This window comes from Diadema antillarum, unplaced genomic scaffold (assembly GCF_040938485.1).
Source record: "Diadema antillarum isolate AM-2024a unplaced genomic scaffold, OU_Dant_1.0 scf00000114, whole genome shotgun sequence".
In the NCBI taxonomy this organism is placed as follows: domain Eukaryota; kingdom Metazoa; phylum Echinodermata; class Echinoidea; order Diadematoida; family Diadematidae; genus Diadema; species Diadema antillarum.
Window position 1 is genome coordinate 1724899 of NW_027271003.1, and position 14113 is coordinate 1739011.

At 39.5% G+C, this 14113-nt stretch overlaps 1 pseudogene; it reads right to left on the reverse strand.

Annotated features, from left to right (window-relative positions):
- LOC139719724 (transient receptor potential cation channel subfamily A member 1-like) overlaps positions 1-13747 on the reverse strand; it is a 53766-nt pseudogene extending 40019 nt beyond the window's left edge.
- Between the last annotated feature and the right edge of the window lie 366 nt (positions 13748-14113).

Consider the following 14113-nt stretch of genomic DNA (forward strand, 5'->3'; position numbering starts at 1 on the left):
ATCATCGTTATCTCGACGGCATCGCTAATACGCTCGACGGCATAGCTAATACGCTCGACGGAATCATCACTACATCGACGGCATCACCGTCAGGTAACTCAACGGCATCATATTGACGGCATCACCATTACCTCCACGGCATCTCGGTTAGCGTGAGGGCAATTCCCGCTACCCGGACAGAATTCCCGTACCTTGGTAGTCCTCCGGTGCACGCGGTGGCATCTCGGTCGACACGACGACAATTCCCGCCAGCCGGACGACATCCTCGATATCGCGATTATCTTGGCAACGTCTGCATTACCGTACGGACTATTTCACCACCCGCTTCACCCCCACCTCCGTTGGATGATATAAAGTAAAACCACACCTGCGCACAGTAAAGTATTGAACCACAGGTATTTGGTTCAACCCGGGTCTAGGATGTGTTTATAAGATTAGTCTAGGAGGTGTTTATATGAGCCTAGGATTTACTAGTATCTTATTTATTTGCTCCTGAACGTTATTATTTCATTGAATTGCTTCTGAATATGTCAATATTTTTGGTGTAAATATGAACGAAATTGTATTAGGTTTTTGGGGAAAATTATTGTAAATATGTAGTTTTGGTGATTGGATTTTTGTTGGAAAAATAAATAGCATAAGAGCTGCATTTTTTGTTCAGTAAACTCACGGAGTGTTGAAAAAGAATTGTGTTGAAGTGAAAAAAGTGTTGAAAAAAATGAAAAAGAACAAGAAAAGAGTAAGAGGGTATATGGTTCTGTGCCTGGTGGACCTCACCGAGTTCCAGAGCGAGTAGGACCAGGTCCTCGTGGCCATATCTCACCGCCTCGTGAATTGGCGCAACAATGTCCTGGTTGGTTTCCGTCAGCAGCTGGGAATAAAACAGAACATAGAATGTATTCATAGTACTTCTCGCTAAGAATTGTTAGGCGATATGCTGTTTAAAGCTGACACAGAGTTCCGCATGCGTGTTTAGTGTGTCAAAAAATGTCTCCGCGGGTGAACCATGCGGTCTAAATGAAGGGTTGTCTGGGTAACGTCGGGGTTATTACCCTGGCTCACCTGGCTGGCTGTCTGATTAGAGGGCAGTGTGACAGATGGGTGTCGATCCCGGAGAGTGCGCCGAGACTTACACAGTCATAGCAATTTTTGCACTCATTTTTATCAAAAAGTTAGCAATATAATCCAAGAATCATTACATCTATATAATTTCATACGTACACTCAAACACACACACACACACACACACACACACACACACACACAAATGATGTATCATACCTGTGACAATCTCACCTTGTACAGGCAATTTTCCTGCTTTCCCTTCTCGATGATTCTGCGGGAGACCTCTTTGTTGCCCTCCCTGAAGGCAAAGTGGAGCGGCGTGTCAAAGTTTTCGTCCCACACGTTCAGTTTGGCGTCTTTGTCGATGAGCATGAGGGCGACGTCCGTCTTCCCGTCGATACAGGCAGTAAGAAGAGGCGTGATGCTGCGCTGGTCCTTAGCCTAGGACAGTATCCGCAAATCAGATCGTTGCCGCACATGTTGCAAAGTTAAAATGGGACGCTTTCAAGTAAGATTTGCTGGGCAGTTAGAGAAAATCTGCGGACGGTTTTCAAACTTTTACTTTAATTGAACAACTTTAACTTGGTTTCACCACTATACACGGGCTTCAGAGTTTCAGAATTCCATAGTGATTGGGATGAGGAATAACCACGTTTTCGAAATTTATAACAACCAAAATGGACAAGGATAATGACATGGCAGCTTCATGATCATGATTGATGGTTGTAGGAACCTGCCAGTGGGCCCTGGTGCATAAAGTTACGATCAAATGCAAGTCAAGAATATCAAACGTATAAGTCCCGAATGCTCCATCCTGCTTGGTTGAAAATCAAGTTGCGTATGGTTTTCTGACTTGCGTTTGATCATAACTTTTATGCAAGAGGGCCCTGACTAAAAAAAAGAATGCACGCATAAATTCTACATATATAATGTGAACTTCTTAAGCAAATGGTATTGAAAATAAATGAATTGAATTGTAATGATATTGCACTGTTACATTTCTGAGATAAGATTGTGAGAGTCCTGCGTCATCATCCTCAGTCAGAGCAATTTGTTTATTTTTGTATTTTTTCAAGAGTATAGGTTTCTCTGCTAGTAAGAGGTCCACAATAAATTCCATAACTCTCTAATAGAGCTGTCGATTCATGCACTACCGTGATGTAAATTATGAAAACCGGGAAGCATTTTCCTTTAATTCTTTGGAGCTTTAGTCGAGATGATGGACGTGTCAGAGGACTGGTTAAACCAATTGTCTTCTAAATCGTCATAGCAGAATTTATTAATAAATGCAGAATCAACTTCTCGTCATGAGTGGTGCATGTCATTGTTAATGAGAAGCTAAAGTAACAATAGACTAAATAAACAGTTGATTATATGTCTAGAGGAGACAGAGATATTGTGAGAGGTTGAAAGTTGATGCAGTTGTGCTGGTCAAAATAGCATTTACACAATCAACATGCTATATCACTGATCATGCAAAGGAGCTACATTCCTTTTTGAATTTGTACATTGCATCCCATTTCGATATCTACTATGTTGCAGCGGAGGACTTGGTTAGACCTAGATATACATACCTCAATATCTATATCTTCACTCTCCAGCAGACGACTTGCCGTTTCGACGTTCCCATGGAAAGCGGCTATATGAAGTGGGGTACGCCCTTTTTTGTCTTCGGCATTGATCTTTGCACCACCGTTCAGGAGAATACTTATCACGTTATCGCCCGGAGTTTTCGGCAGCCTATCCCCCTCTCCGGACTGTGAGGAGGAACAATTTCACTTGTATTACGATGAAAGTATAATGATGAAAAGCCGTTCAAATTCAAGCGATTTTGGTCATGTTGGTCACTGTTCTATTCTCATGGTTTATTTCAATTTATTGATTGTTCAATTTCATTTCATGTCCTTCCTTTTAGGTCTTATTTTATTCAAAGATTTAGAGAGAAATATTAATCTAATTTAACGACTCAAAGTTGACATTCAATTTCGCGCCAGCTGGATGGATATTCACATTCGTGCCAAATGCCAGTTTCAATTTCATTTATAGGAACATAACTCTGCACTTTGAATTTGAAATTCGATGAACATACACAACTTCTACGGGCTGTTTTCACTGTCATAATGGATGATATGATTTTATTTTCATTTTTTAATACCATTGTATGTAATTCCTTCCTGCCGACCTTTCTTTGTGACTGCGTGCCATGTCGGGACGAGAATTTTGAAATGTTCAAAATGTTGGTCACGCCGAAATTTCGCGACCGAGTAGTGAACTGTGCGCAAACTATTCGTGAACTCGTCGTGAACTCGTCGGGTCGATGCGGTAGAATGCGTGCCAGGGCGTGGCAGTGCGCGCCATGCCACGACTGTCACGAACTGCCACGAATAGTTCACGAACAGCTCACGTCGAGTTCACGAGTAGTTCACGACCATGTTCACGAATTGGTACGGGTCGCAGCGTGGCCGTGCCTTCCCACTGACACGGTCGCGTGTACTTCACGCATTGATGGCACGAACAGTTCACGACTAGTTCACACACTTCACGAACATGCAGTTTGCGCATGGCACGAGCAGTTCACGACGAGTTCACGAGCAGTTCACGAGTAGTTCACGACTACTGCGCGACAGTGGCGCTCACGTCGGTGCCGTGGTATACTAGTATATAGGGCAAGATAAGCAAGAAAGTCCCCTCACCCAACCCCTCAAAAAACGAAATCCTTCGTTTCTTGGGTTTCTTTTCCGTTTCTCTTTCTTTTCGCTTCTCTTTTCGTTTACATCCATTTCTTCGTTGCTTTTTTCTGCTTTTTTTGGGGGGGAGGGTGAGTGGGGAAGGGGACTTCTTTTCTTTTATTATTCGTTTTCATTTCTCCTTTTCTTTTTCTTTTTTCCTTTTCTTTTCCGTTTCTTTTTCTATTGTTTTTTTTTGTTGTTGTTTTGTTTCATTTTTCTGAATAAACCAAACAAACAAACAAACAAACAAACAAACAAAGCAAAATATAAAAAAATGTGGTCGGTCTTGGTAATCCCTGCATCAAAGTTACCTTGGTCTGGTCTCTTCCCTTCCTGGCTGCTGCGGCGAAGTGAAGAGGTCTTCTAGAAGCTTTGCCAATGTCATTCGCATCTTCACATCACCAGATCATTATAACAAGAAATTGACAGTCAAACAGGGTGACCATGGGGACAAGAATATTAGATTCCATGACATTTGCTTCTGCGACAATATTTGCTCCTGTGAAATATCTGCACGCCGAGCCTAACATAAATTCTATCCACAAACATGCCTTTATCAAAATCTTCACACCATAACTAAACCTAAAAACATCATAACTAAACCTAAATCCCTATCCCAACCCTTATGCTAATCCTATAGTCCTTGGAGAAAATAAGCCTGGAGTAATATTGTCGGAGGAGGAAATCTCGTTTCACAGAGTGGATACTGTTGGAGTCAGTGCATAATTTATAAGAACAGAATGTTATTGTCTCACGACTATCCCAGCTTTTCATTCACGAAATTACATGAAATATAATGTCTTACTGGCAAACCTGTGACGTGTGAGTATCATCACTTCACCTAATTTTCATAAAGGGCGGTGGCTGATGACGATAGTGATTACTGATCGTGAAAACAAGTACATGTAACACATTAACATTCTGCCATATAACTATTTTTGCTTTATGCGAATCTCTAATGAAACGTCTGCAATTGTCTTTAAATGATATTCCTCTATTTATGTGAATCAGCTTGAGCATGGGGAGATATTTTCTCTTTTTTTACCCATTGAATCTTGGGGCTGCAAATGTTACCAGCTTGAGTTGTGATTGCAAAATTGGCACCTCTTAACCAAAACGTTTATTATCATCTTCATTTTTATTTATTCATTTGTTTATTGAGCAGGATAGTCCAATTCAGTGACACAAAGGTCTGCTTTACAAGGGAGCCCTGCGTTGATAAACATTACATTACATATGCACATAATGAAATACAAGAACAAAACGAACATAGATATGGCACAGCGAAAGAACAATCGGTTCGCAAGAGCATAAAACACATAAGAAAGAACATATCTAAACGAGCGGAGAAAACATATACCTGAATAAAGGGTTCATATATGAGAGATTGATGTTGGCGTACACGGTTCTTTAAATGTTTGCAATGAGGAGGCTGTGTGAATAAAAATTGGGTAATTCATTAAATGGTTTGCTTGCAGCATTATGATGAGAGGGTGCATTTCTTATATTCAGTTGTAGGTTTGGGTATATATAATTGACAAGAAAGAACATATCGAGTGGCATAAGTAGTAGGGCGTTTGGTCACAAGTTTGACGATGTATATATGCGGTTGGGCTAAATTGTGTAACCTTTTGTACACCAGGACACAGGTAAATGGTATTGAATTCTTTGCTCAATCAACTGCCATTTGAATGCATGAGTAAGAGTTTGCGCTGACATTTAATAACCCCCATTCAATACACGCGAGCATACGTATTTTGACAACGCTGCAATCTGTTTAATTTGTCTTTGGTAGTGACCCCAATACGGCACAACAGTATCAACATATGGAAGTGTAAAAGAAAAAATAATACAACTGATTCATGATTTTACGTGTCAAACACGATTTGATTCTTCGTATACACACAATAGAACGAGAAATTTTCATGACTACTTCATCGACATGGGGAGACCAGTCAAGAGTTTGTTCAAAGATTACCCCCAATGTGTTTGAGTCTCGTGACAGTTTCTAAAGGCCTGTCATTCATTTAAAAAAATAAAATGAAAAGAATGTCTCTGTTTTCCTCGGCGAGGTCTGAATAACATGACTTTCGTGTTTTTCTAAATTAACAATCCCACCATTATCTGAAAACCCATTTACTGATGAGTAGAGTGTCTGCTTGGATTTGTTCCTGTATTTTGTAAGCGTCGCATCCTGGGTGAAATATGGCCATGTCGTCTGCTTAAAGAGATACTTTAGTCCAAGGACTAAAGTTTAAGTTAGGAACATCATTGATGAACATACAAAAGAGCAACGGCCCTAGTATTGAACCCTGTGGGACTTTGTTTGGATGGGGAGAAATTCGGATCTCTTGCCTTTAAAAGAAACGCATATCTCTCTCTCTCTCTCTCTCTCTCTCTCTCTCTCTCTCTCTCTCTATTACGAAAGATTAAAACCACTTTAGTTCAGTTTTGTCGAAGTAGGATAAGTTCAGCAAAAGCAGGTCATGGGGTATGACACCGAAGGCCTAATTTCAGTCTTAAAAGACTGCCCCAACCACATTGCCTTTGTCAAGGTTATTAGACAAAAAGATCACGAATTTCTGTTAAACACGTTGTGGTTGAGTGAATGGGTCTAAAACCCGATTGGCGTTCCGTCAACAGCTCGCCTTCATCCAAGTAACTAAGGAGTTGCCAGTGGACCGCTTTTTCGAAAATTTTTGCTACAGTGGATAACAGTGAGATAGGACGATAATTGCGTGTATCACTCTCAAACTTTAGCAAGCTTAGATGAGCGGGGGAACAATCCCGTTTTCTAATGATTGATCAAAAATATGCGCTAAGGGTGAGGCTATCAGATGAGCGATTATTTTTCAAAAGTTTAGGATGAAGTTCACACAAACGAACAGATTTTGTACAGACCAGCTTCCGTATTTATTTGTCTTTGAACAAAATCTGTACTTATTTCATCAAATGAAAAGGAAGATTGTGTACGGTTGACATAATTCAAACACCTTTGTCGTTGCTGAGTTTTATCAGTCTTGGCATTATTACTATAAAATATAATTTGCTAACATTACTGAAAATAATGGAACTCTGTCGCAATCCTATGGAAATCTTCAGTTGGTTCACCATCAATACATACATTGACAAAAATTAGATGAAACTGGTTATTATTCATTGAAGACGCGTAAAGTAGTTTTAAATATAATAAAAATTGGCAATGAAGCACGGGAACTTCAATCTTCTAAAATGTGTAGCTAACCGAAGAATCAATGATAAACGAGCAATACAATCAAAGACCCGTTAGGGTTGGACACCATTAAGTGGGAAGGCATATATTCGAGAATCCTTGCAAGGAGTTGTGTACAGCTTTATCACTGATCTCAATGTTAGTCGACAAACAGTCCAAGAATCCCGACTAGAGTCGACCCTTACCGATGAACCGGAGGCACATATTCGCTCACACATGGCTGACGAGCGCTATTCGTGATTTTAGAGTGCCCCTACAGTGGACAGCGAATTCAGTCGGACCACAAATGTTCCCCCACGCCACCGGGGCTTTAAGAGGCTTTTTAATTCTTTAACCGAAATTGAAAAAAAAAACAATGTCTCAATGTGAAGAAAATAATATAATATGTTACTGTATACTAAATGATATTGACAGCAACAAAAGGATACAGCACCAAACGACAAAGCTTTAGTTTTGGGACTTCTTGTTGTTTTTTGGTGTGTGTTTTTTTTCAACTTATCTTCCTATGTTCTTAACATTAAACGCAATGTGGACTTGGAGTAAAACTAAATTGCATAGGAAAATGGGGCATAATTACCTCCTCCCCGGTTGACCAGAAGCCTGACCATCTCCACATTATCACTCTCGGCTGCATAATGGAGGGCGCTGTAGTTTTCCCCGTCGTGTTCATTGATCTTTCTGTTGACGTCATCTTTGTCGAGTTCATCGAGTTGGGCCTTGAGTTTGACCAGTTGTCCAGCACTGGCGAGCTGTGAACAGGGCAATGATGGTAGCATTTATTCGGAGGGTTACACCAGAGTTGCTTGAAAGAATTCTAAGAGTGCAAGAATCAAACCCTATACACTACCCAACCCCTTCCCCCTCCCCCTTCCCCACCCCACCCCCAAATAAAAAAAGAGGAAAAATATATTTGAAGTTGTCGCCCTGATAACTTTAAAAATAATTTAACAATGTAAAATGCTATTTAAGGGTATGAAACTATAACTTGTTACCTACAGGGCGGTGAGTTGGCTCAGTCGGTAGCGCGCCTGCCTCACGATCCTAAGGGCCCGGGTTCGAACCCGAGTCTGGACTGACCATTGTTGTGTGTAAGCATACCGCCCCCTCTAGCAAGAGGCAAAACAGTCTGTCCCTCGGATAGGACATAAAATGGAAATTCCCGTGTATGAGAGAGCAACACCTCATGCAAGTAAAAGATCCCTCTTCATTCATTCATCTCAACGAGCAGGGTGTTTAACACGGTGAAGTGGTCCCACCTCACATCCAACTGGACTCTATGGAAGACCAGCTTAACGGAGCTGAATATGGGCTATCCAGCCATCTTCTCAGATGGAAATGAACAACAACAAAAAACAGAAAACCCCGTGAAACTACGTTGTATAATGCTCCGTGGGCGCAAGGAGCATGGGTTTAAAGAGTGGTTCTCTCTTCTTTCTCCTTCTCTACATCTCCCTGGTTGCTCTGCTAGTTGTGAGTAAAACATTTTCATTCACATACCATGTATGCCAAAAGCATTCGAGTGTCAAACTTGGAAGAAACGGATCCATAAATTGCCTGATACAAAGATCAGCATTTCCCCGTGATGACTGAACCAAATTAAATGAAGTTTTCTGCAAGATTGTATTTAGGTAAAAAGCAACATTTTCATCCCGAGAGTTATATTCTGAAATAACTTTAGATTGTTTGATTAAGTTATAAATGCGGAAAATACGATTGTATTTTTTATTTCATTTTATTATTATTATTATTTTTTCTTCTTTTTTTTGGGGGGGGGGGATACTTTCCGTCGAGTAAATGCAGCCAGGGAATGGCTAGGTCCTACCTTTCATTAGAATAAAAATAAAAATGTGGAATTCTCTTCACATTTTTCTATCGATCATTACCCTGCGATGTCGTCATGAAATTTTAGAGTATTTTTCATCTAGCGATAACATTGAAACTAGAAGAATTTATAACTTTACTTAACGGATCATCCAAGTTTCTGATCTGTTCTACCAATATTTCTGCATTCACGCAATACACATTGTACATTAATTTGAGTTTCACTTCTCTTTTAGCGAATGAACTTTGTGCAGCAATACATACAAATGATATCCAGCATAGCGTTACTGCAAGTAGTCCTCTCCGATGTTGCATGCAAATGAATGTCATGCACACATGCGCGTTCACCCGGCGGGAGTGCAGGCATTTAATTTTCCCCCGTTTTTCCGCGTGGACGCGCATTTTGAATTTCATTGAGGCCACTTTTTGGAAATCCTAGTTACGGATGGGTGACCGAGCTTCACAATAATTATGGTGTCCGGATATAAGGTATTGTCATATTACCTCCATATAACCTTCACTTCGAAACACAATGAAATGTAGGTCTAAGTCATGATAATGCACGGTATTGAAACCCTATATACGCCCACCAAATGACCGCATTCCTACACGTTTTCTATGTTCATTGTCTGGCTCCTTTCATATTGCATAATATGATGCATAGATAGAATATGAATAAAATGAGCGTGTGAACACAAACCATGAAAGGACTGATATATAGAGAAACAAAAAAGATTTGATAAAAAATGTACACTTAAATAAAACCAGATGCTTTTATGGAGAAGTAAATAGCCCGAAAGTAGATGGTAAGACAGATTAGAGAGATGCAGACACAGTACTGGATTAGAAAAAAAAACCAAGAAAGCTTGAAATGTGACAGGATAGAGATATGCAGAGAGACAGAAAAAGGTATAAATAATAATGATTATATAAAATGGAAGGGTAGATAAATTAATTATCGATAAATGAAAATAAACCAACGAAAGGCTGATGTGACGACCGGTAGATAGATTCTAATACCTGCATATAGGTAAATATAAGTAAAGTAAATCTTTACTTTACCTTTGCAATTCTCACATTATTCCCCGTCTAAACCTGTGGGCCCTATTCACGTCACAAATTTTACTGAAGCCATTTCCAGATGGCAAAGTTCTCCATACATTTTGTATATCAATAGCTTATAATAAACTTAAAAGGATGGTAAAGTATTGATTAAGTATTGATTATCTCAGCCATTTTAAAACAAATTTTCATCAAATTAACTTAAAATACCTCAAAGAATTATACATTCTCTTTTATATTTCGTAACTACTGTAGTTTCCCTCAGAGGTATCCACATGTTACAAGCTTAGTCTTTTGAGAGGGTACCTCCACTTTTTTTTTCTCCTCAGGGTGTATATAGAGTGTATGTATCTTTATTGTACTGATCATGTAGACAAGAACATGTTGTTTATAATCCTGTCTGGTTATATATATTTACAACGATTCGCATGTCAAATTTATGATATTGTTTCTTGTACATTCTGTTGAAGAAAGAACTATGTATGGTATGGTATGGAATGGTTTATTGATCAAACTTCGCAGCCGAACGGCTGAATTGTGTCTGATTTACATCGATAAAAATACAGTGAGACAAAGTAACTTACATACATTTGTATACAACACACGAACAAAATACAACCATTACGACAACAACAAAACAAATCATCGGTACATCAGTAGTGGAAGTACATTCAGTATATAAATTACTTGTATATTGGAACAAAAACAGAGTTGAGTGAAAAAAAAAAACCCGTTTTACATACATGTATCTTATATCCTCCATTAGTGACGTATCACAACCCTTTAAGCTAATAAAAAGGGTATAGAAGGATAAGGGAGGAGGCGTGGAATGAGGAATGTTGAGAGATAGAAGATCCTACATGTAGTGTGAGGCTGAGACAGGAACAGAGTGAGGGGGAGACAGGAGAACAAAGAAAACAAAGGCTAGGGGAGAAGAAAAGGGAGGCACAAAGAGAGAGCAGGAGGAATGTAAGGATAAAGGAGAAGAGGAGTGAGTAGAGGGGGAAAGGGAGGAAAGAAAGGGAAAGAAGCTGTATGCGTCTGGAAAAATATAAAAACAGACAATTCAAACAAAATGGACATACAGATGTAAGCACATATATTATATTGCACTTCAGTTGAAGGACAAATACTAACAAACATATTTCTATATAAACTTCTGCATATAAATACTTCAAATTATTCAATCTTGGTACCAGTTCTTTGATTGGCAAAATATATACAAAAATAAATACACTAAGCGAGTCTGAACATTATTATGCAACAACAGTAATGATGATAATGATTCCAACATTAAATAGTTGAGTCTTGACCTTTCACCAAATCTTTACACCATACATGCGTGTACTGAAAATTTCAGAAACATAACTTGCTTCCTTCCTATTCTCTTAACCGTTAACCTTTAGACTCTGGCCCAATGACACAAGCCCCCACCCCCCAAAAAAGTATGATATCTAATACAAGTGTGTAAACGCATTGTGCTTCATGAAAATCATGCGCTATACCATCAGACGGGAGTAAACCTGACATGAGTTGTGTAGTAAAATCACAAAACGTTACTAATTTCAAATATAAAAAAACAAAATGACATGTAAATAATATATACACAAGAAACTGCAACTATAAAACTCAGCATACAATGTGCATCAATGCACATACCTGTACATTACCATTTGTTCATTAGGTCCACTAGGAATGGTATGGGGCTTTTCTTGTACCTATTCGTTCTGCATCTGACACCAGTGAATGGGACGGCTCTCCTCAGGGAGCTAGTGTATGGGTTTTGTCTAGGAGCGGGCAGCCATTCTCGAAAATGGGGTGATTTTAACAATGATTTTGCGAACTGACTGCATAAATCCGTTCTTCTTTCATAGAGGGGTTGGAGATTGGTTATTTGCAGGGCATTGTCTCATATAAATGTCCAAGCACGACTCTGAGGGCTCTTTTTTGAATCCTTTCTAGCTGGTTTCGTTGTTTGGTAGTGAGGCCGGGATGCCAAACTGGACAGGCATACCGCAACCACTGGTCTAACGTACCCCTCGTAAACTGTGAGGAGGTCTTTCCATCTAAGTTTGAATTGTTTGAGTGACCTGAGCATGTACAATCTTCTGTTGGCCTGGGCAAGCATATTATTCACCTTCACTGCTTGAACCTCACGAAGAGTTTCTATGCCTATAGTTGTATCGTACACAAAGGCAGCTGAGTTCGGCCAAAATCAATCCTCATCACGTTGCATTTACTTAATACATTTAACTTCATATTGTTAGCCATACACCATATGTGGAGATCGTCTGTGAACCTTGGATTGTGCACTGTGCACCTCTTAGAGTTGTTTCTGCTATACTCATATCATCTACATACTTCCAGTGTTGCAGATCGGAAGAAGTCAGGGCATCATTTATCAAGACCAAAAACAGAACGGGACCAAACCGTGTTCCCTGCGGCACACCTGCCGTAAGCCATTTTTGACTGTGAAAATAAAGTTTGAATTTGACATTTGAATTTGAATTACTTTCTCGTTATCTCATAAAAAGTTGGAAACCTGAAGCCCCATCTCAACAAAAAAACTATACCATCCCTTTAACATTGCAACAAGAGCAAAACTGCGACAAGAAACAAATCAATCATATGTAATTAACGTCTTAAAACAAAGGAAATTGTCTGTTGAAATTTGAAACAGGTTTTGATCTCATCTTCTATTTTAGAACTCTTCACACAATGAACAGATGTCGGGTCGAAACTCGTAATGTTGATGTACTGCTGGCTTCTGCGCAGCGATACATACAGCTTTCTCTGTGTTGCAACCTGACATTAGCAGCTTTGTTCCAAATATCTCTGCAGAGCACAATCAGTGTAATTTCTACAATGCGTTTCTCTTCTCCGGTGAACCATCAAACGTTCGACAACGACGTTAATTGATTTTTTTTTTTACTTGTTTGATTCGAATGCCCTTTTGGTGAGGGCAGTGACAACGATACTGATGAAAACAGAAGTAAAGTCGTGGAGGTGAAGGGAGTGGAGAGGAGAGCAGGGCAACCTCATGGTATATCAGCATTAACTAACTCTCCGTGCCTGGTCTAAAACCTCCTTGATCATTGTATACCCAGTTCTGAGGATGCAAGACAAATTCGCTACCCAAGGTCAAAGGTGACTTTACGAAACTTCCAAAATAATAAAGGAACAATGTACATGTACCATACTCTCTAAAAAAAAATAGAGTGAAAATATTCACTCATGAAGGAGTGAATATAATAAAGAGTGAATTTAGAGTGAAATTGAAGTGAATTTTCTGTTTTGGAATGACCTCAGGGATCACTCGAAGATTTCGCAGTGATCCCTGAGATCACTCTAAAAAGAGTGAAAATGAACATTTTCACTCAAAATTCACCCCAATTTCACTCTAAATTCACTCTTTATTGTATTCACTCCTTCAAGAGTGAATATTTTCACTCTATTTTTCAGAGAGTAGTCTGTGAAAGTAGATCCGACTTCAAAATTCAGAATAATGGCAAGAAACTCGCATCAAATCCTTTATGAACAGATATTTCGAGTTTCGCCATGAAAATCTACACCAAAAAAAAAAGACATGTAATCATTAAAAAGTATAAGATGTGCGAAGATCTATTCATTGCGCTCTACAAGGATATACCTGAACAATTGATTTTCGTGCTTTCTCCTTCTTTTTCTTGTTTGGTGACGACGATCTCGCCTGACCTGGTGGACTGTCTCCTTCCAAACCATCAAGCCACACAGACTGATCGATGTTGGAAAGACCACTGTGCAACCAGCTTTCGTTCCAGTTATCCTCTGCTCCCAGCGGCTGCTCCCGAGCAGCCATGGCGCAATCTCGATCTTAACCGATACCGGAAGGCGTCGAAAAGCAAAGTATACATATACAAGGTAGTAGCACTCTGTCACCCTTGGCAGTACAGGTCCTAAATGCAACGGGTACACAGGTGTCTACCAGTATAATCAAGCTGCGTTTACTGTCCTTGTAAACAGGATTTGATACAGGATTTGAGCTATAAACCTATAATAGTCGGGTGAATTCAACTGTGACACGCTTCCTACGTCGACTTTTCGACATGCAGTGCACCAACAACAACAAAAAAGAGGCAAAGAGGGATATTTTGAGCATGTTTACTCTATGCAGCCTACCTGAAATATTTTGTTTGCTTTTCATTTGTTGTTGTTTTCTAAATCA